The sequence below is a fragment of the Zootoca vivipara genome, chromosome 1 (assembly GCF_965207765.1).
Source record: "Zootoca vivipara chromosome 1, rZooViv2.hap1.1, whole genome shotgun sequence".
In the NCBI taxonomy this organism is placed as follows: domain Eukaryota; kingdom Metazoa; phylum Chordata; class Lepidosauria; order Squamata; family Lacertidae; genus Zootoca; species Zootoca vivipara.
Genome location: NC_142582.1, coordinates 45879277 through 45902767, shown reverse-complemented (window position 1 = coordinate 45902767; position 23491 = coordinate 45879277). Strand labels below are relative to the sequence as shown.

At 44.4% G+C, this 23491-nt stretch overlaps 1 protein-coding gene across 5 annotated transcripts in view; it reads left to right on the top strand.

The window, feature by feature from the left end:
• Nucleotides 1-1767: 1767 nt before the first annotated feature.
• The window catches only part of MRAS (muscle RAS oncogene homolog), a 46083-nt gene continuing 24359 nt past the window's right edge, over nt 1768-23491 (top strand). For 2 of the 5 annotated variants that reach the window (XM_060278632.2, XM_035128573.3), the window contains exon 1: nt 1768-1857. The gene's annotated coding sequence lies outside the window, so the exon portion shown is untranslated. Of the gene's footprint in view, nt 1858-2507; nt 2702-11876; nt 12145-23491 lie in introns of those variants that run through there. The other 3 variants (XM_035128594.3, XM_060278630.2, XM_088652596.1) reach the window with 3 other exon arrangements.

Sequence of the window (23491 nt, the reverse complement as noted above, 5' to 3'; positions counted from 1 at the left end):
CTAGCCAACAAGGAGAACATGAGCACAACTGGCTTGTCCATCTTGTGACCGCCAGCAACTGATAATGGTTCTGGAGATACTACATAGTCATCATAACTAGAAGCCACTAATGAGCTGGCCTCTGTGATACCGTAGATCTAGTAGTATTAATGCTTTAAGGGGAGGGGAGGTGCTGAGGCTGAGAATTCCTGGCCTAGTTAGGCCACCTAATGATAATGTGGCAGAAACAGTATTTAAACCAGGTGGTGCCGTGGGTAAAACCACAGAGCCTAGGGCTTGCCGATCAGAAGGTCGGCGGTTCGAATCCCTGTGAGCTCCCATTTCAGTTGCTTTCAGCCAGGACCAGAATTAGGTTTGATGAGGCCCTAAGGTAATGGGGCCCCTTAGTCCAGCTGTTCTTTGTCAACAACAAATTGTCACCGTTTCTTGTGTTGAATATATGCTATATGATAATTTATGGACATAATAGGCCATTTGCATGTTACAAAATATGTACACCATAGGAGCCTACACAACAAAAAACACTGTTGCTGTATGTAGGTTTTATTTGTTTTTTTTATCTTATATTTTGGAAATGTACATCCAGGTGTTTTTTTCCTTCATTTTTTTTAGGAGCCACAAGAGAGTGGGGCTCTAAGCTATAGCTTGTTTAGCTAATATGTAAATCGGGCACTGCAGTATCTCTGGATGTCTTGCTTTTTAGTGCTACTATGTCCCCCCCCCCCCCACTCTCAGAGGCAGAATACTTCTGAGTACCAGGCATACCGTAGCTGTCAAGTTTTCCCTTTTCTCGCGAGGAAGCCTATTCAGCATAAGGGAATTTCCCTTAAAAAAGGGATAACTTGACAGCTATGGTACCAGGTGGTGGGCCCTGCCAAGTGTGGCATGGGATGCTGCGCTCAGATCGTGGGCTTCCCAGCGGCATCTGGCCGGCCAGGTGTGAGAACAGGATGCTGCACTGACTAGGTGGGCCATCGGCCCGACCCGGCACGGCTCTTCTGGAGTCCCAACGCGCAATGCTAGCTCGCAACAACGATGCACTAAAGGCAAGAAGCGTAAGTGGACGGAATGGATATTTTCCTCCCATTAAGGAGAAAAAAAAGATGGAGCGAAGGGTGACCAGGTCACCAGGATCAAATACCAGCGCGTACACAGCAGGGATCTGGAATGCGCCGAGTTGGGAGCGGCGCGTGTCGTTCTTTGGCACCGATGATGGCTAGGGAAGCGCTAGCTTGGCTTTATTTAAGGAATAAAACCGCCGCCCCTCCGTTCTCAATCGTTGCTGGACGATCCCTCCAGCAAGCCCACGTGCAAACGGCCAGGGATCCCAAACGACCGAAGGAGCAGCGAGTCTACTGGCCCTTTAAGGTGCCGCCGCCCAAACCTTGTAAGTCCACCTTAAAAGCCACTTCATGCAGGGAACTTGGGCAGGACCGGACCATTTTCCTGAAGGAGGTGGGTCCGCTCTCGCTGACCCCGATGCCAGAAAGACTGCCCCCGTCTCTTTCAGTCTTAAACAAACCCGTCCAGAAAAATAAAGCCTGCCAATCGGTTTCTTCCCTCCCCGCCGCCTCCCCGCGCGCATTTCGGCCGATTCTATTTATAATCGTCCCGGTCGGCCTTTAAAGAACCCCACAGAGAGGTCGCTGTAGCTTTAAGTGGGGAAGAGCTGGGCTGATTGGACGCGAACGGGGAGGGGGCAGGAGAAGGCGTGACTGACGGGGAGGGGGCGGTTTCATGACCATCTTTTCCTCGGAGTGCTTTTCCAAAGGGATGGATTTACTTTGAAGAGAAAGAAGCGCCAACTGGAGCTAGAGAGCGGCTTGTCCTGGGACGGGCGAGGCTTGGATGCTGGCGGTGAGTGACCTCTGTGCTGAATCAAGCGCAATCTTTTTTGTTTTGTTTTCGCCCACCGAGAGGCGATGCATGTGAACCTTGAGCAGAGTTCTGCTATCAAAGCTTGTGATTGTCAAACCCTGTAAGTTGCAGATCTCTCCTTTCCAGAAATGTAGATCTCTCTTCGTATTAACTAGCCTGGCCAGAGTTATAGTTCCACCCCTTGAAAGAGTTGGAAGAGGGGTCGCAGTGTGCCAGTGAAGAACTTTGCCTGTGTAGTTCGCAAACTATTTTCTGCTCTTTAAATGACTAAATATAGTTCTGTTCGGATGACCTAATTTGTTGGGCGATATAGGGAGAAACCTCTTTTTTTTAACTGTTTAGCAGTACAGTTGTTCGTGAGAAATAATAATTTAGGCAGCATACTTAGGAATGTTCCCCCCCCCGGTCGGTTCTGTGTTTACTCAGAAGCAAGTCCAATTGTACTAAGTGCGGTTTGCTTCCAAGTTAAATTTATACAGACAGAACTGCAGCCTCAGTTTATTTCAGTATATGTCACATGTCTGACATTTATGCTTGGATTCTTCTCTGGCTGCTTTTGGAGATTCCTTTCAAGAATATACTTTTTTTGAAAGGAAAAATGCATACTGTACATTTCTCCTTTCTTACAGATCAGTGGCTCAAAAACGAAAGTATCAGAACGGAAGCTATTGGCCTGAAAGGTACATAATAAAGAGCTGGAAACAAAAACAAAAAGCTGCTTCACAGCAGGGGGAGATGAATAAAATGAATGAATAGCAAGCTTATACCACAGGAGCATGCCACAGAAATAAGTCTCACTTTGTTCAATGGGACCTGCTCCCAAGTAAGTGGTTCTAGGGTTGCAGCCTTAATGATTTATTTATTTTTAACACAAAGTACAACTACCGGTAGCATATATAGAATCTTATGTCCTGACTGAAAATCTGGTCTCTAGCTAGGTATGAAACAGATTTCATGAGGAAAAACCCAGTCAGTAGTTAAGCCAATTCATACAAGCAACGTAGGGCTGATATACCAGATTGATACTGTTTTGTGTTGCATAGTGTTGGGTTTGTCCAGAATCTGGCACTGTGGACTTGGCTAAGTGAAAATATGAATAGTTGGAAAGTGGATTACCCCATCTTTGCCCAATTTCTTGTAGGAGTTTACAGCAGAAGCCTCTGTTCTTCTGCTCTTAAAGCAAGCCCCTGTCAGTCTTATTTTCAGGAAAGTATGCACAGGACTGAGAAAGTAACTGATACTGGTCATTATTAAGAGTTCAGAGGGTGTATCTGTGCTTGACAATGTCAAAACAGGAAAAGACTAGTTTTTCAGTGCATGAAATGGAATGGACTCTCATCCTCGGAAGCTTTTGTTACAGTAAACTTTTCAGCCTTTTTAAGGAGCTACTTCTTTTGTGTCACGCACAAAGTAATAGACTAATATGGTTATCCCTCTGAGGGTCGAAATGTGAAATGGATGAGGTAAAATAACCTTGTGATGAACTGCTTCTCTCAAAAAGTTGCATGTGACTTGACTCTTTGGCATGTAGCCATGTGACATTATTGCCACACATCCAGCTTGCAACATTTAGGGCTTCTTTACACGTGATTTTCCTGCACAAATATGACTTGTACGTTGGGGGGCGGCGGGGGGAATTAGCACAATGTGTTATGCCTATTCTATGCATTTGCGTCTCCTGCAGTGGCGTGCATGGAAACTGTCGCCCCTTTGTCACAACAACACTTCAGCCACAACTTGAGTCTGTAAGAGGGGAAACATACGCCACATCACGGGCATAGCCAGGATTTATGGAGGGGGGCAGAACCAAGTTATCTGCGACACAATTTTTTATTTATTTACATGTTAGGCGGGCAGCTGCCCTCCCTGCACCCCCTTGGCTATGCCCATGCTCCACATGCCATGTTTCTGCACGGATTGTTGCCAGCGCTTTTTGTCACAGGACTAAAAGGCACTTTTGAAACTCCTATTTGTGCCTTGCATGAATGTCTCTGCATGGTGGAATGTAGAAGATACATGGAATGTTTGCAAGCATGTTTCCTTTTGTGCAGACAGGGGAGGAGGGCTGGTGAAAACCCTAGAGAGGAGATGGATGGGAGGAGTTACAATCACCTCATCCAATTTGCAGACCGTTCTTGGACCAGTCACTATCCCAAGTTCGGCAGTAGCCACTGGTACCCTCCAGATGTGAGCTCCACTCCCATCAGCCAGCATGGCCAATACAGTAGTCGGGAATGATAGAAGTTGTCGTCGGCAACATCTGGAGGGCACCATGTTGCTTACCCTTGTTTTAGATTAATCTTTCTCACGCGGCTATTGTAAGGTGAAGTAATAGATTTGGAAGAATGGCATAGTATAAGTAACTGAACTTTTAAACCAAGGCTTATTCATAATTTTAAATGCATTGCCTGTTTGTGGCTGGGGTTGGTTGTGTTATGTTTTGTTTTTGTGTGTGGGTTTTGTTTTGTTTTTTGTCTAAAAGTCTACATCACTTTCACAAGAAAGTAAAAGTATTATTTTGTGGTAGGGAGAGATTTCTCTGCAGTGATGTGGAATGCCCTCAACTAAGTGGAGCAACTTGAGCCAACACTGATTTAGTCCAAGGTTTTAAGACATACTATTTGCTTGCTCTGAGCATTCAGTCCGGATTGTTTAACCTGCTCTGCGATAAGTCTTGGTGAAGAGTCGATTGATACAACTAAAATAGATGGTTCGTTTTCCCCAAAGACAAAAGTAGTACTGTATAAAGGAATCCTTTGTGAATGCAGTGTATGACAATCAATTCAAGAGTGCTGTAGTGGATAGGGTGCTTGATAGGGTTCAACTGCTGATTCAGCCACTAAATACAGTACCGTATTTCATTAACCTGGTGTCCTCCCAATATTTTGGACTACAACTCCCATCGTCCTTAACCATTGGCAATGCTTCCTGGGACTGATGGGAGTTGTAGTCCAAAATATCTGGTGGCCGCAAAAGGCTGCACTAAACTCCTTGGTCCATTTACTGTGTCCTAGCCTAACCAACTCACTGGGTTACTGGGAGGACGAACTGGGACAACCTTCCATGGGCTCCATGGATCTCCCTAAAGGTTAAATAGGACCGTATGCCTCACATGAGTCTTTCTGTTCTAAGCTTCCTGTGTTCCTATTACCCCCCCCCCACACACACACACCTTTATCATTGGAACATTCTTGCATGGTAGGTTATTCTTAAGCAAGACCTCCTAGTGAGCTTCATGACTTATATGGCTATTGGCTTTCTTGTTTTCACGGGCATTTATGCCTTCGTAGTATTGTATGATGTGTGCTTATGGTTTCCTTTTTGGCAGCTTGTATTCTGCACGTTGCCACCTTTTATTGTTCATTGTGCTATGCCAAAAGCTGTAATCAGGTTTGTAATCTTCTAAGATCTTTTGCACAGTTGGACAAAATGTTTCAGATTTAGATATGAGCCCACTTGCCAAATGAGGTCTCCTGATCTGCTGCCACAGGGGTGGGGACCCTGTGAACCTCCAGATCTTGTTGAATGCTTACAAACTGTGGGTCTTCTTCCCTGAAGTTAGGAAAACTCTTTGCTCTAAATATTTCCATCCTGCCTTTCTGTGAATTCTTCCCTGACCATTAGGTCCAGTCGTGACCGACTCAGGGGTTGCGCGCTCATCTCGCATTATTGGCCAAGGGAGCCGGCGTACAGCTTCCAGGTCATGTGGCCAGCATTTCAAAGCCGCTTCTGGCAAACCAGAGCAGCACATGGAAACGCCGTTTACCTTCCCGCTGTAGCGGTTCCTATTTATCTACTTGCATTTTGCGTGCTTTCGAACTGCTAGGTTGGCAGGAGCTGGGACCAAGCAATGGGAGCTCACCCCGTCACAGGGATTCGAACTGCCAACCTTCTGATCAGCAAGCCCTAGGCTCAGTGGTTTAACCACAGCGCCACCTGGGTCCCCATCTGTTTAGAGGTGGTGAAATACCCACCTCATCCATTTAGCTCTGGATTTTTATTTTATTTTTTAAAACTGTTTTCTGTAGTTCTTCAAGAAATTCTGTACTTACCGGTATGTTGTTGTGTTTTTAGCTTTAATTGGGTTGGTTTTGTTTTTTTTAAGACATTCACTATAAACAACTCTGAATTGCTGTGAAAGTGGTACAGAAGTATTTCCCTATTAGGAATCAGTCCCTTGATGATAATAATAATAATAATAATAAATGCATGTGTAGTGTTAGGGGGACTCTGTCAGCATCAAAAAGAAGCATTTATACCCTAGATATATTCAATACAACATGAAAGGTCCTGACCCTGAAACTGAATCTTCCCATAACATTTGCTGGAAATCGATGGACATTTTAAATGGCTGCAAAAATCCATTTGTGTGGGGCTGGGTTCTAGGATGGATGCAATTAAGAGAAATTAGCAAGGGAAAAGTTAATTGGCAAAGAAGTCCAATTTGCCCACAGCAGTGAAATACTTCAGGCTGCCAGAACTCTCAGTATGGAATAAGGTGTGCTCTACAACTGCAGCTTCTGCTTGGGACTAATGAGTCAGGTTAGAATAGTTACCATGGGTACATGCACAAAAAGTTGCCGCCCCCTATTATAGGGGCTCATATCCATCAGCCCGGAGGTGCCAGGCCATTGTAATGGAGTGGATGAGGACCTATAAACTGAAGCTGAATCTCAACAAGATGGAGATGCTGTGGGTAGGTGCTTCTCTGGTCTGGGAATTTAGGTAGCCCTGCTCTGAACATGGTTACACCCACCCACACCATATGTAGTTCAGGAGCACTTTAGATCCTGCTTTGACCCTGGGGGGCCCAGTGGTTTGCCAGCTATGGCCATTCTTGGACAGAGCCTGGCTATAGTAATCCACACTCTGATAATCTCTTGGTTAGATTACTGCAATGCATTGTACATGGGGCTCCCCTTGAAAATGATTCAGCAGCTGCTGCAGGTATGTTAGAATAGGAATGATGCCTCCATCTTCCTGTCAGATTCATGCCTCTTTTTTCCTGCCTGCTGACCTACGGAGAAAGAACATCTCATCAGAATTTGGCCCCCAGAACACTCTGCCTGCAGAAGGGGTGGCCTGCCAGCTATTCTTTAATTTTGGCTAATACAAACAGGAGCTTGTGAAATATATACTTTGTGGGTGTTCTAAATACTGAAGGTAGAATTCAGCTTCATGCTGTTCCAATCATTCTGCCTGCACAAGTATTCCAGCTTGCCAGACAGAACAATGCTCCCTCCCCGCCCCCGCCCCCATGTGCTGTTCTGGGCTTCTCCCAACCGCTGCCCCCAGGGCCAATTGCAGGGGGGAGGAAAGCCCCATGATGCAAGTGTTGGTCCTTGCACAGGGCTTCTGCTGATGGGGCTGGTTAGGTGAATCTTGCCCTCAAATTCTTTAGATATTCCTAATTTGACTGTCTCCTAGATTTGGGTATTTTATTTTTCAATTCTGCTAAAGCACACGAGAGTTGTCGGTTTTGCTATGTCTAGACAAAGAGGGTTGTGTCTTCAGCTTTGGCAGCATGGTGTGACTTTTGCTGGTGGAGCTGCATTTATTATAACCGTAAAAATGGAGAGGAACAGAAGGAAGTGCACTCCTTCAGATCTGGGTTCCGACCCACTGACTCATACTCTTAACAGCAAGGTCAGAGTTTATCATGCAGCCTGTAGAAAGAAGATGGGAGTCTTGTATTACTAGGTTCACAAAGCAACCCTATGTGTGCTTAGCTGGAACAAAGTTAAAGCCCCCTACCCCAGTGCCATGCATCCCAATCTGCTCTGTGTGCAGGCTATAAACGATGCAAAGGTAAGCTACATGTAGTTTGAGCTTAAGTAATATTGACTCTGACTGAACTTCCGTGTACTGTAATCTGTTGTAGAGTGAGATCTTGTCATTCTTATCATATCAAGAATAGCTTTGGTGACTACACACACGCACACGCACACGACTGTATTTGTCCAGGAAGGATGTGAAACCCAATTTCTGTTTACTAGCAGACTTACTCACAGTTTTACAGAGGAAGTGAACATTGCATAAAATAAAATGCCTTTCCCCTTTTTTTCCTTATGAGAGAGAGAGATTCTTAAACTGGGTGGAACATCCCAGAAAAGTAAAAGGGGATGGATGAACAACTGATCCGCAATCTGAAACAGCAAAGGGGATTTGCTTTTTGCTTTTTCTGCCTTTATCGGACTGAGAAATGTTAACAGTGTGAGGGTGGAGCTGCCAAAGAGACACCAGAGAGACATTTTTAAAAAAATCAAACCTGATGGGTTCCGTCTGCCCAAGCAGCTGGACGCCAGCCCCAGCCATACGCAGGCTTGTGCTTTTAATTGGTAGCAGTGCATCGTGATGTAAGTGGAGAGCATGGAGATGATGAATCACGCTCGTAACTGGCACAGTGCCTCGTGTGTGCTTCCTAGCAGAAGATGCAGCAACAGGAGGCTAGGACGGTATGGAGCAAGAACTGCTCTGAGTGTGCCTCAGAAACTTTGTGCTATTCCGTGTGGAACAAATAAGTCATTCTTGGGTGTGTTGATGGCTGAATGGGGGGCGGGGAATGAGACGCTCAGCTATGTGATCACCCCCTACCTGAGTCCTTGCAAATACAATTGAGGCAGGCAAGCATGTATGTATGTATGAGCATAATTGTTTTCCATCTATATATGTAATGCAAGAAGAAGAATACCGTTAAAAGCAACCACCACACACCATATATCAAAGGGGGCATCAATTAATAATACGATCAACCCATTATTCTGAGTGCCCTGGTATTGTAGTTAAAATATGGAATTCCCTTCCACAGGAGGCAGTGATGACCTCCAGCTTGGATAGTTTTATAAAAGAAGGTGAGACGAAATCGTGGAGGATAAGTCTATCAATGGCTGCTAGCCATTCTGGAGACTGTGGTTCTGCCTCCGCGGCTGGAGGTGAAATCCTTCTGAACACCAGTTGCTGGAAACCATGCTCCTGTTCTCAGGTGCTGCTTGCTGTTTTCTATTTGGGGGCATCTGTGAAAACAGGAAGGGGCACGATGATGGACCAGCAGACTCTTGTGTTCTTATCATTCCATCTGTGTATATCCTTACTCAGATTTTAATTCGAGACTACTGCATCTTAAAATACCATACCATATCACCAAATACAATAAAGCCCTTCTCCTTATTTATGATTGATTCATTTTTCAAAATTCAAATTCTGTCTGTACTTGAGGAGATCCCTGCTGGATCAGACCCAAATCCCAACCTGGTCCAGCACCATCCTGTTTGTCTTTCACATATATAAAGCAACTTCTTAGACTGTAGAGTCTTCCTCTGAGTTGGTCATAGGCTGGATGGACCATAGGTATATTGCAGAGCTAGAAGAAACCCAAGATGTGACCTGGCCGACTCTCCATCCCAAGGCAGGAGACTCCACATACCAGCCAGACACATACCTCCCACAGTCCAGTATAACAAATCCAGCTTTCCAACATTTCAGACACAGATATTTCCCATCCCTGTTATCTGAGATCCCTGCAGCAACACTGATAGTAATATGTCATGCCAGCAAAGTGCAGGATCAGCTCCACAATGGTGTTCATTGGGGCTTACACAGGTTTGCAGACTGAAGGCACTTGAGAAGGGTAAATGATTTCTGCTCTTCCAAAGCTGTGTAAAAATGGCTAGCTGCCTTAGCGTGAATGCCCTTTCAGTTACTTAAACAGTCATTTGTGACATTTCGGTGTGACACAACTCTGTGGAAATCTAAATGTGAAAAAAGGAAAAGAAAAAAAGAGCAGCTGAGTTTTCCTTGGGCACAGTTTTGGAATCCATTGTATTTGTGCTTGATTTCTGAAGATTGGTATGAGCTCTGGAAATAATAAGGGTGGAAGGGTAGAGAAAGTGTTTTTCTAGTCTGTGCCATAATAACACATGTGTGTGTGTGTGTGTGTCAAATCTGATAAGGAATTCACTTTCAAGGCTACAAGGGGATCATATTATCCACAAGCTTGAAAAGTAACTTTAAAGGTTAAGGAAACACCACTAGGAACTATTGCTTTAAAGATCAAAGAGGCCGGACTCCTGTGAAATGCTGAGAAAGTAATGAACATGAGGGACTGAGTCTCAATTTGAAACAGAACTTGTGCAAAAGCAGGAGATAAGAGAGCGGGCAAAAGCGGGGTGGGTTTTGGGATGGCATTTGTTGTGGCAGTTTAGACTTGCTGTGGAAATCTGGCAGGAAATGGGAGAGGAAAAGATCAGTCACACAAAACATGTACTGCCTCTTCCTTCCGGAGTATATGCTACTGACTCTTGTAGAAAGACCTTCTTATCCAGGACCAAATTTCAAGGACACAAAAGTTGTTGAGCTTTTTTAGGGCAATCACTGCCAGAGCCTGGGTTGCCAGAGCCTGAACACACACACACACACACAAAATGGAAAACCCAAAGTCCAGGGCATTTGCTTTAAAATGTAATATTTCCCCCAAATGGGCATGTAGGACCCCCAAAAGAGGACATGTCCAGGAATTCCCAGACGTATGGCAACCCATGCCTGTTTTGTGGAAGGCAGCAATAACAGCTGAGGCCTTCTAAGCATAGCTGCCAAGTCCCGGTTAGAAAAATATGGGATCAGCAGTGCCGGCACCAGAAGTCGCTTCTACGCATGTCCAGACATGCGTAGAATCGACTTCCGGTGCTGGCACTGTCCAATTTCTGGTGCCCAGACATGGCGCTGTCCAATTTCTGGCGCTGTCTGATTTCCGCCGCTGCCTGATTTCCGGTGCCCAACTTCTGGTGCCGCAGCTGTCTGATTTCCGGTGCCCAGACGTGGGCAGAGCAGCACTGAAAGAAATCCAGGGAAATTACGGGATATTTCGCCATTCGGGATGACAGCGGGAAATGGCTTTAAAAATGGGGGTTTCCCGGGGAAAACAGGAGAGTTGGCAGCTATGCTAAGCTGGCTGCAATGCGTTCCTAAATACGACTGTCAGGGTTCCTACTTCTGATATTCCCAGCAGCTACTGGCCATGATAGTTATATTTTACCTGCACTGTCAGAGGCATTATGTCTCTGAACACCAGTTGCTGGGAATCTCAGGTGGGCAGGGTGCTGTTGTGCAGATTGCAGGCTTCTCATAGACATCTCATCAGCCACTGTAAGAACAGGATGCTGGACTTGATGGGCCATTGGCCTCTTCCAGCAAACTCTGTTTTTCCCTATTTAGCTCCTTGGAATCATTGAGTTGGAAGGGACCTCAGTGATCATCTAGTCCAAATCCACCCCTCTCACAATGCAGGATCTGCATTGCAGGATGGAATCAGAGCTCCCCTAGCCTTTGTCTGCCTTTGGTTTCGTAGTCCCATAACATGGAGCCTACCACTCACTGAGCAGTCTGTCCCACTCTCCAACAGTTTTTACCATTAGATAATTTCTCCTAATGTTTTGATGAAGTCTGTTTACCTGGTATTATTATTATTATTATTATTATTATTATTATTATTATTATTATTATTTTATTTATATACCGCCCTACACCCGGAGGTCTCAGGGCAGTTCACAGAAAAGATCAACATAAAAACCACAATATATATAAACAAAATAAAAACAGCAACCCAATAACACCCCCTCCCAAAAAAGCACATTTTAAAAAGGAATAGGATGTCAATCGGATCAACCAAAGGCCTAGTTAAAAAGGAATGTTTTTGCCTGGTGCCTAAAGGTGTATAATGAAGGCGCCAGGTGAACTTCCCTGGGGAGAGCATTCCACAGACGTAGAGCCACTGCAGAGAAGGCCCGTACTTGTGTTGCCACCCTCCAGACCTCTCAAGGAGGAGGGCCTCAGAAGATGATCTCAGGGTCCAAGTAGGTTCATATGGAAAGAGGCAGTCCTTGAGCCATTTAAGATTTCATAGGTCAAAAGCAGCACTTGAATTGGGCCCAGAAACTAATTGGTAGCCAGTCCACTCTTGCTCTCTATAACATCTTAAGTCTGTTCCATCTTCTCCGTTACAGCAGATCAGATATTTGAAGACTTTTGTCACATCTTCCGGCTAAGCACACCCAACTCTTTCAACCATTTGTCATTCAGCTGTTTCCAGAACACTGCCCTAATCTTCCTCTGGACATGCTCCCGTGTCCGTAAGGATGTGGCTCCCAGATTTGAGCAAGGTGCTCCGTATGCAGCAACACACAGCATGAATCTGCAGCCTCCTTTCCTTTTCCTGCCTTGGGAAGCCCAGAGAGTTCAGCTGCAGCTGAACTGTTCAACATTTCCTGAGAGGTCTGTTTTTAAAAATAAATTTTAAAAAATCCTAATAGTTGCGGTGTAACTCAATACAACATTGTAATACAATTTCTCCCTGCCCTCCCCATCAAACTGTGGCAGGATGGGGGTGGGATTTGCTGCAAATTCTTCACAGATGGCATACTTATGTGGGAGTCTGCATTTCAAATATGTTCATGTTCCAGGCTGTTTTTAAAAAAAGAAATTGAAAAAAGTGGAGATTTTTTTCTCTGTGGAAAATAGATCTTACTTTAAAATGCCTCTTCTCTTCCCCCACCCCACCCCCATTCCAATTAAAACAACCATCCTCTTTCATTTCTTGCAATACTTAGCTCTAATCTATACTATAGCTATTCCGAAAGGCTCTGTTATAATGTCACTGCTAGATTCAGCTCAGAAATGGTACCTGGCGAAAGGCCAGTTCAAAAACATTTTCATGCTTCTTTAAAGAGGTCCAAGTGCACCCATGGATGCTACAATGGGGAGGGGTGTTGAAGGTGCTGCTACCGGTAAGTTAGTCACTAGATGGACTCAGGAGTTTCTTCCTGCTGTTATTGTTTAGGAGACACAATAACATTTTGGTCTGTCTTCCCAAGTGGAGCATCTTCTAAGCTTTATATGCCAGGAGGAAGGAACTTTGACTTGGTGTGTTCCCCAAGCATTGTCTCCTCCCAGTAATGAAAATGCATTATTATTATTCATTAAATTTGTGTACTGCCCTTCATCCACAGATCTCAGGGCGGTTCACAACATAAAATTGCAATATAAAACCCACAAAAAAGCAACAACAAACCAATAATCCCCCTCCCCTACAACATATTTAAGAGGGCATTGGATGCCAGTCATCCGTCTGGTTGAAGAGGAACATTTTTTCCTGGGGCCTAAAGATCTATAATCTATAGCTCAACCTCCCTGAGGAGAGCATTCCACAACTGGAGAGCCACTGCCACCCTCTGGACTTCACATGGAGGAGGCACACAAAGAAGGGCCTCCGAGGATGATCTCTGGGTCTGAGTAGGTTCATATGGGAAGAGGTGGTCCTGGAGGTATTGCGGTCCTGAGCCATTTAAGGATTTATAGGTCAAAACCAGCACTTTGAATTGGGCATGGAAACTAATTGGCAGCCACTGCAGTCGGGCCAGGATTGATGTAATATGCTCAAACTGTCTTGACCCGGTGAGCATCCTGGCTGCCGAATTCTGCACTAGTTGAAGTTTCTGGACCATCTTCAGAAGCAGCCCTACATATAACACATTTCAGTAATCTAACATGGCATATTAGAACAGCCCTACTGGATCCTTCTCACAGTGGCCAGCCTGTTGTCTTCCCAAACTCATCTTTCCAAACTCAGCGCTTTCTTTTTGTTGATGTTCCTCATGAGTGTGTGTTTGCTGCCTGTGGTAGCCATTTAGTTCTAGCATTCAAGGGACTTTTATCAAGCTAGGAGTACCAGCACCTTCTTCTTTTTTTACCAACCCCCAAATCATGCCCTTCACCAGAACTTCCCAGAGTAGGCTACAGAGTAAGAAAACAATGCAGTAGAACACAACTCATAAACAGTCAAGAGCAATTGCTGGAAAGAAAGAGAGTGCTATTGCTCTCATTTCTCATCTGTGGTCTTCCCAGAGACATCTGGGCTGCATAGACCTTTCCATCTGATCCCCCCCAGGGAACCCCTTATGTGCTATTGGTCGCACAACTCTTCTGTGAAATGTGTACTCTGTTCACTCTTGAGAGACTGTTCCATGAATGTCTATATAGTATATAATTTTAGGTGCTGTTGTCTATTGTCAATAAGCCAAGCTTATTAATGGGCAGCATATTGCGTAGAAGGCAGCATGGCAGACCCTAGACATTGGCCGTTTCCCAAGCTACCTGAAAGAATGGTGCAAATAGGCAACAAAGCAGCAGTAATCCTGTTCAAATTTATATTCTCCACAGGAAAAAAAATAGGACGTGGGCTGGTGGAGAAGCAATTTACATTAATCATCATCCTAGAATTATTCTACTGAAGGGTCTTTACAGCTTATGCTATTCTGGCTGTGAATTTAACTTGGCACTGTGTTGTCCGAAGTATAAACTAAGGCTGCAGAAAGGTGCCACAAGAATACCAAGTGAGGAGTATTTTATTACACTCTTATTTTCCCTGAGAGCCCCCCCCCCACATTCCCTCTCCCCAAATCATGCTCTGTCTTGTGTTGTAAAAAGAGGGAGGCAACTCTTTGATGAAGGACGATATGGTTTCTTACTTTTTTCCCCCATCTAGCAAAACTGTTTTTAATTAAGCATTTGGGATTTGAATTATTAAATAACACAGAACAGTTTCTGTCTGCTTTTGTTCCCTAGCTAATGCGACTGCCAGACCATTATTGACCTATTTTTTTAAGAGATTGGATAATGAAAGCAAAATGGGGATGTTTTACAAACATGTGGTAGAGCAACCCTATCCTATTCCATATTTTAAAATACTGTATGTGCCGGTTGTTTGGGTCAGACCTCCCCACTCCGTCTCAATTTCAGCAGGGATATAAATTGCACACTACTCAAGGGACAGGTTGCTAAAATCTTTTGCCATGATTATCAACAAGCTATTGTCCCAAATTTCTGAGGAATATTTAAACCCCTGTTTTCTTTAGGAATTCGCTAGGATGTTACTTTAGAACAGGGGTGTCAAACTCAAATTCATCGGGGGCCGCATCAGCAGTTTGGTCACCCTCAAAGGGCCGGTTGTATCTGTAGGACTATGTGTCCACTCTTTATTATCATAAATTATTGTCACTGCATTCAATTATTACTGTTTTTTGTAATAATGTAAGTAATAACTAGCTCTGAAAGCAGAAACATAGTCAGAATAATGGCAAGTAGATATTCAAATGTACAATTATTGTACAATTTATTGAAAAATGATTTTTGGTAACTGCACTGGGTGGTGGAGGCTCGCTAGGGTTTCATGCAGGACCTTTGCAGAGCTACTAGTATCTGGAGATGCTGGGGTCCTTCTGCATGCAGGACAGATGTTCTGCCAGTGAGCCACCACCCTTCACCAAAGGGACTGGCTGAGGTTGACTCACTGGAGCTGCTCTCCTGGTTCCAGGGTTAAAGGGCCAGAAGTATAAAGCAGCATCCTATGTTTCTGAGGAGAGGGAGAGGGAGGGGAGGGAGGAAGGGAGGGAGGAAGGAAGAAAAGAGGGAGTGGGAGGGAGGGAGGAAGGAAGGAAAGAGGGGAGAGAAAGAAGAGTAGGAAATAAGGAAGGGAATAAAGAAGGAAAGAAAAAGAAAGAGGGAGAGAAGAGGGAAAGGGAGAAAGAAGGAAGGAAGTAGAGGGAAAGAAAGAATAAGAATGAGGGAGAGGAAGAAAGATGGGAAGGACGGAAGGAAGGAAGGAAGGAAGGAAGGAAGGAAGGAAGGAAGGAAGGAAGGAAGGAAGGAAGATAGAAAGATAGAAAGATAGAAAGATAGAAAAGAGGGAGCAGGAGGGAGAGAGGAAGGAAAGAGGTGAGAGAAAGAAGAGTAGGAAAGAAGGAATAAAGAAGGAAAGAAAAAGAAAGAGGGAGAGAAGACAGAGATAAAGAAGGAAGGAAGGAGAGGGAAAGAAAGAATAAGAACGAGAGAGAGGAAGAAAGAAAGGGAAGGGGGGGGTCGCCGCCTTGATTCAGGGCCAGAAAAGAGCGCGAAGGGACCCCCCCAGCCCCAGCTGTTTGTCGGTGCTTTGTCGGCGCGGCGCTTCAGCAGCAAGGTCCCGCTGCTGGGTCCTGCTGGCTGGGGCGCTTGGCGGGCCACATGACGAGGTCTGGCGGGCTGGATTTGGCCCCCGGGCCTTGTGTTTGACACCCATGCTTTAGAACGTTCAGGTGTTCACTTCTTATGTGGGTTAAGATCCCCATGAGATATTACTATATCAATTTCACATGCTGTGTGTCTGTCTGTCTGTCTGTCTGTCTGTCTGTCTGTGTGTGTGTGTGTGTGTGTGTGTGTGTGTGTAATCAGACCCCATGCATTTTAACCACATCAACTTGTTTGGTGCGAATTTTATCATGGCAAAGCTTAATGTGGGAATAATGTCTTAAAATGGTTGAGATGGAGTTGAACGCTAGAACCTGTGTGATAGCTGCACCCTTCAGCATTGAATTTTTTGGGGCTTTCCTGCAGATCAAAAGCAAGCTAAATCTTCTATAGTGCATAGCTTTGAGAAAAATCACACGTTTGCCTCCGTTTTTCCAAGTTGTTCTATCAGCTCTTGTGGCTTTGCCAAACACTTACCACTCACAGAGTGGTCATGTTCATGGGTTCTCTTTGTTTTGTGTGTCATTTCCCTCATATTGATGAGTCCATATTTGTAAGATGTATACACAGTGCATACCGCTTCCTACGGGTAGTTCCTGTGTGCCAAATGTGTCTTTTACATGCCAGCAAAATAACAGCTTAACTTCCAATCCAATCCAATAAAGATGAAAGGAATTAAATGAACTAATAAGATTGAATTAAATAAAACTGAGCTGTTTTTAATTGGGTTACTACACTTAGAGCCAACCTTCCTCCAAGGAGCTTAGGGTGATATTTATACCATCATCATCATCCATGGTTCTTCCTCCAGCACCCATCCATTTAATCCAGGCATCCCCAAACTTCGGCCCTCCAGATGTTTTGGACTACAATTCCCTTCATCCCTGACCACTGGTCCTCTTAGCTAGGGATCGTGGGAGTTGTAGGCCAAAACATCTGGAGGGCCGCAGTTTGGGGATGCCTGATTTAATCCATACAACAACCTGTGAGGTAGAATAAACTTGGGATAGCATCTGGCCCAGTGTCACCTTGTGACAGAGTGGGGACTTCAACCCTGGTGTCCCAAGTCTCTTTGCTGTAATCGCTACACTACCCTGTCATTACACCTCTTGTAACTGTCATGTTACAAGAAGGGTTGAAAAGTAGATGCACAAGCAATTTCCCTTTTCACACTTTTGTCTTCAAAGTATATACATAAATGCTGCATCTTTTATCACAGAGAGATGCAGTTTCCCCCATAGTCACTAAAGGCCCATGTTGTGCTATGGAATGCCTTTTACCTTGGGTTTAAGTTAGGGATGGGCATAGATGTCAATTTCCATTTCTGCCAGTTTTTCCAATCTTAAGTTCAGTTCTCCACATTTCCAAATCAGTTTGTGGTTGTTAAAAATAGTGCAAATGAAAATTCATCAGCATTTTGTTGAGAATTCATTCATGACATACACATTTTTTGTATGCAGATTTACCTAATATACACAATTTTACAAAACAATTTGCACTAATACAATGCATTTCTGTATATTTTCTTTCAACCAATATGTGTGTGTTTATGCATGCTCTACCCTCATATACGCAGTTTTGTACACATTACTCAACTGGAGAACTGCAATGGAAACTTTGGAGAAGGGATGGCTGTTTCAGTTTGCTTATTGTGTTGGAAAGTTAAACTTTTTGAATTTCTCCTCCATCGCTAGTGCTTTGGATCCTCTTCTTTTCCTTCCCTTGTTTTACTATATAATTTTCACAATCAGCCTCCAGGGAATGGAGTCCTTCTACATATATATAATTGTGTTTTTTATTTCCATTGGTTAAAATAAATGTGTAGATAATGTTGTTCACTTGGTTTGACAGTTTGGAGGTACAAAAACTGCTGAATGTGACTAGTGGCTAAATGAAAACATGTTGTGGTAGGCCAAGAGCAATTCCTTTCTTAATCATCCCCCAAGGAGGTTTTGTATAATATCATGTGTTTGTTTTAAAGGAACTCTGTTTTAAAAGCAGTGCCACGCGCCTCTGTTTCCTTTTGTGCTTTTTTTTCAGCAGAGAGGATTTTCTACCCAGGAGCTTGTCAAGAAAAGGTCAACAGCGGGCCTTCTTGGGTTGGTGGTCAAGGTAAAATACATTACAGTGGTACCTCGGGTTAAGAACTTAATTCGTTCTGGAGGTCCGTTCTTAACCTGAAACTGTTCTTAATCTGGGGTACCACTTTAGGTAATGGGGCCTCCCGCTGCTGCCACGCCGCCGGAGCACAATTTCTGTTCTCATCCTGAAGTAAAGTTCTTAACCCAAGGTACTATGTCTGGGTTAGCGGAGTCTGTACCCTGAAGTGTCTGTAACCTGAGGCACCACTGTACACCGTCAACATTCATTAAGGCTGGGAGAAAATAAACCTCTGGAGGCAGATCTTAGCTGTGTTCTTGAAGTTTAGAAGTCTGTTGAAGCACACACAAAAAGGGAATATATGCAGTTTTAGAGTGGGAGGAGAAATGGATGTCCTTTATACGCCTTCATGTGTGTGCAGTTCTTGACACAGTTCCACATGCTGGTCCTAAGGGAACCAAAGATTAAGGCCTTTTGATGTGAAATGTATTGTTTTGGTTGGCCCAAAACATTTGGCCACCTGAGGTGGATGAACACACCCATTCCAAGTTTAGAAGCTGACTGGACTAGGAGTTGAGTTTGTCTTCCACACTGGTAGGATCAGCAAGTAGCACACCTGAGGATAGTAGGCTGGTCCATCTGGACTCAGTACTGTCCACACTGACTGGCAAACAACTCCCCAGGGTTTCAGACAGGGGACATTCCCAGCCCAGATGTAGGGGACTGAACCTGGGATTTTCTGTGTGCAAGGCAGGTGCTCTGGCTGCCATCCTGGCTTTCAAGGGGGTGACCTGGCTGTCATCCAGCTTTGGAGAGATGTAGGGCAGTCTGTGTGGCACGCAAAGAATCAACGTCTTGCTGCTGCCCCTCGTCTCTCTGCCGAATGGTGGCCCAGTCCTCTTTTAGCCCCAGAAGCTGCTGTTGCTTGTCTGCTCAGGAACACACACACACACACACACACATTTTTTTGCAGCCCCAGATCGACAGCAAAACAGAAAGCAAAGGTTTATTGAGCTCTTGTGGGTCACAAGTTGCAGAGGGCTGCTGCCTTTAGTACAGCAGGCTCTGCTTTCCCTTTAAATGATGGTTCTTAATATTTAATGCGACTCTCTTAGGGCATGTAAGCGGCCTGAAGCCACTTTTGTTTTGTGAACCAACCCCTCTTGCCAATTGGCAGAGGGACCTTGTATTCATAACAATAACAACTTACTGTTACAAAGTATATCCACTGACAGTGTGCATGAACTTGTGATGCAAATAAGCTTTTCCTCTATACAGAGTCCCCCAAAATAGGGGGGGGTCTTATACATGGGGGCATCTTATACATGAAAAAATACGGTAATTAGGTTATCCATGCTTTTTTGTCCCTACACATCCCCCAGGTGAATATGAAGGAGGAAGATAATTGTGATCTTGAGGCAGGATTCAGCTCATGAGTCCCATCAGTGGAAGCCCTCCAAGGTGCGATTTCACCTTTCCTCCTCCATGCCCATCTGAAATTGGCTATCTGGGAGTCAGGAAAACTGCCAGAGTTGGGGGATCTGGCAAGCTAACATGGCAAGCTAACATGCTTACCCAGACAGAACAATCAACAGCATGATGTTTAATTTCTCCCTTGGTATTTGCACCCACCCACACAACATGGATGTGGGGGTGCACCCCCCCCCCCCATTGCTGGAAGTACATCCATCCCTTCAGACACAATGTAAGGTACATTGAGATTTTATTTCTGGATTGAAACTAATTTGTGAAGCAGCTCTTTTGGGGCGACGTAAGGTATGCAGTAGGTCTAGATTGTATGTGTGCACGAAGCAGCAAAATCAAGATTGCAGTGTACATTGAATATTGAATAGATTGTTATGTGTGTGCAGCCCTGTGCTCCAACACCTAATGATAGAACAACAAGCAACCTGTAGTTCTGTTATCTGTGTTTACAGGTGGCTTTTGTTTTACGAAATGCAGCTGTTGAGATTGCAATTTCACAGGAAGATGGCAATGGTGGCGGTGAAACACGCTCACCCCCAGCCATTTTCCTGCCCTCAAATTGTCAGCTCCAGCTGCTTTTCCCCCACCTGCACCTTGGAGATGGAGAACTCTTGCCTTGCACCCGTGTGGCACTAAAGCATGTACCAACAAGCTTCCAACAGGATTTGTGACCCTAGACTGGCCTTTTCTGCATAGTTCCAAAACTATATTGTGTGCGGACAAGTCCATACAGGCCTTTCTGACAACTTGGCGATTTGCTGTTTTTGTTTGCTTGTAGTCGACTAAAACTTAATGGATTGAAACTTCCTCTGCAACAAGTGTGAGATGCCCTTGAGAGTCTGAGAACAGATGGAAGCAGGGAGTCTTGAGCTTAAATAAGAATTACTGCTCTCGAAGCTCTTTCTCAGCAACAGTGTATGTAAGTGATCGAGCCCGGAGCTGTTGCTAGGCTTTGAAACCTTCCAAGCAGAGTACAGAATTTCAGAGCTTTAGGTGTATGCGCATAAGGAGCTTGATTACGCCTGGTCCCAAAGTAGTGTCTAAATGTGCTCACCCACTATGTTAAAATCCATAATGCAGATCCCCTGCCAAACCACAAAGGGCTAATGAAAGTGTTAATAGAGGCACATTTGAGAGCCTGAGTTCAATTACCAGTCTAGCCCTGGGATCCTGGAGCCATTCCTGTAGAATGAAAGGGTAGCTTGGAGGAGGGGGGGGTTACATTTCTGAATCACCTCCCCCACCCCTTCACATCAGAAACTTCCTGCATGCAGTAAAGCTAGCACACCAGGGAAAGGCCTGTACTCAGCAATAATAAATAAAATAAAATAAATTCAAAAATACATTTTCCCTTCGCAGGTACAGCTGGGGTGGCGGGGGGAGGATGAGTTCAGCAAAGTGAAATAAGAAGTTGTCTGTGCATGGTACTGATTGGCTGGTGTCTGTGATATCATTAAGAAATTTCCCCATCCTGGAAGAAGTTTGCATGAGGGAAGGGAAGTTGTGTTATTCGGTGAATACATGGAAAGTTAATTGAGAAGCCTTTGTGCGGCATTAAAATATATATGAAAGAATAGGTGCCTGAATTATATGGGAGAAGCGCTTAGCCACTGCTCAGTTTGCTGCTTTGCATGCCTGTCATTTGGGTTGTGACACCAGCTCTTTTTAAAAGATTGCAGCTTTACACCCTTATAACGTAAAGTCCAATAGACATACTGCACATATCGAGTCTTCTTCTTTTTTTGTGCAGCATCTAAAAGAAATATCCAAAATAGTGACAGTTGTAACAGTGATCAAAGGCAATTAAGACGTTTCCCCTTGATTTCCTGGTGTTTTGAGGAAGTTTGATCTGGAACAGCCAAGGGTGGTGAACAGGAGGGGTTAGTACTGTAATTCATTTACTAGAAAGCTGTGATTTCCAAGAGGGAACTTGCCCATTTCCAGGGATTGTGCTAAAAGGAAGGGCAGGGGTATTTTGGAATTCCAAGCAATTTCCTCCTTGTGTGGATTAGCTTTCTTTCTGTTGCGTCTGCATAGGCAGGCATATGGACTTTTTGAGTATCTGATTTCTTCCTCCTGCCTAGTTAATTCAAATCCACTGTGTCGGCGATTACTACTGAAATGAGAATCTCTTCCTTTGCATTAAGCACTTTCATTGAAGGCGGTATTTTTTATTGTTTAAAAAAGGAACAATAATAATTTTCTCCGGGAGCAAAATGGAGAATAATGTTTTTTTAAATAATAATAATAATAAAGGAAGAAAGAATAGGGCACAGTGCAGCCAAAGTTAAGCCCTTTTATGTGTCATTTATTTCTGCTGGGGGGGGTCTAAGTGCAAATTTCACCCTCTCATTGAGATGGAAGGAGATTTTTAAAAGCGCTTAATGAGAAAAGCAATGTGCTGCAATGGCCTGAGTTCTGGACATGCACCCAGGGAGCAGTGGGGCCCTTAGGAAAGGACTTTGGGGCTTAGGTCTAGGGCCATACTCAGCAGGTGGGCCCTGAAACAAAGCAGGGCTGGCTTTTGAAGGTTGCCATCTAAACGCGGTGGCAGTGTGGAGGGAAAGTTTAGGAGCCTACAGTTAATTACCCATTTATTCATGTGTACATGCGACTGGAAGACTCCCTGGAAAAGACCCTGATGTTGGGAAAGATTGAGGGCACTAGGAGAAGGGGATGACAGAGGATGAGATGGTTGGACAGTGTTCTCGAAGCTACCAACATGAGTCTGACCAAACTGTGGGAAGCAGTGGAAGACAGGAGTGCCTGGCGTGCTCTGGTCCATGGGGTCACGAAGAGTCGGACATGACTAAACGACTAAACAACAGCAACATGCGACTGCACACATCACCGCTAACCCAGAAATGGCATGGGAAAGGGCAAAAAAGAGCATGAAAATGGCACCTAGCCACCCCACAAGCTTTTGCAAGTGCACTCCCAGGAGCATCTTCTGTCCTCACACTCCAGGTCTCCTGAGAAATCTAAAGACATTTTTTGTTTGGCTAATTAGCCAATAAGCAGGAGGGATGTGTGAAATTGCACTCTCCACTCAGCCCCTTTAGCTGCCTGTCTCCTTGGAAAGTTTGCAGCATGGTGACACTCTGATCCTGTCTACACAGTAATTTACGTTGACGTGGGTTTTATCGCCGAAGCTATAATTTTGTGTTTCCCGAAATAACTGTTAAATGTTCATCAAGGAGCAAAAGGCCTTTGGCTGTTCCTTTGTGCAATTGCAGGGCTGTGTTTCTTCTTAAACACACTCCACATAGATGCTCTTTCAGCAGAGATGGGAAGGGCATCAGGTGAGGAGCTCTGGTTCCCTTATGTGAGGTTTTTTTGGAGGGGGGGCGCAGAACAGCTGGCAACCGTAAAATGAGGTTAAGAATTGCCAGCATCGTATGAATCAGCCTTGAAGGGTCATTCACTCTTCACAGGAAAATGTACAGAAGTGTTCTCATTTCAGCCACCAAGTTGACTTGTAAGAATTTTAGAAATGGCGGCAGTGAGAGAGTGGGGGCAGGAGTCATTGGCCTTTTTTTTCGAAAGTGGAAGGATAAACACATGCTCATTAGAGGTCGCCCCCCCTTTCCCTCATATGCACCCAGAGCTTTGGGGAAAACAAAAGAACAGATTTAGGGAGAGGAGAGGGAGGAAGTTTGGGCGCACAAGTGTAAATTCTTGTACTAATGGAATGGGAGACTTGCCACTGCTTCAGATATAAGCCATAGGTTTAAAAAAGATAAACCAGCCGAACTTGAATAGACCATGTCAGTTTTACACATGTTCATATGTCTATTCTGTCCCATTTTTGCAGTAATTTGTGATTAATTTTTTTAAAAAAAATGTGAAAGCTTACAGTTAAATGTATATTCATCACAATCTTAAAAACCTATTTTTCTCTCAATGTACACAATTCGAAACAGACGTAATCCTAAAATATGTGTTTTAATGCACTTTGCCACCTCTTTGAGCCAAG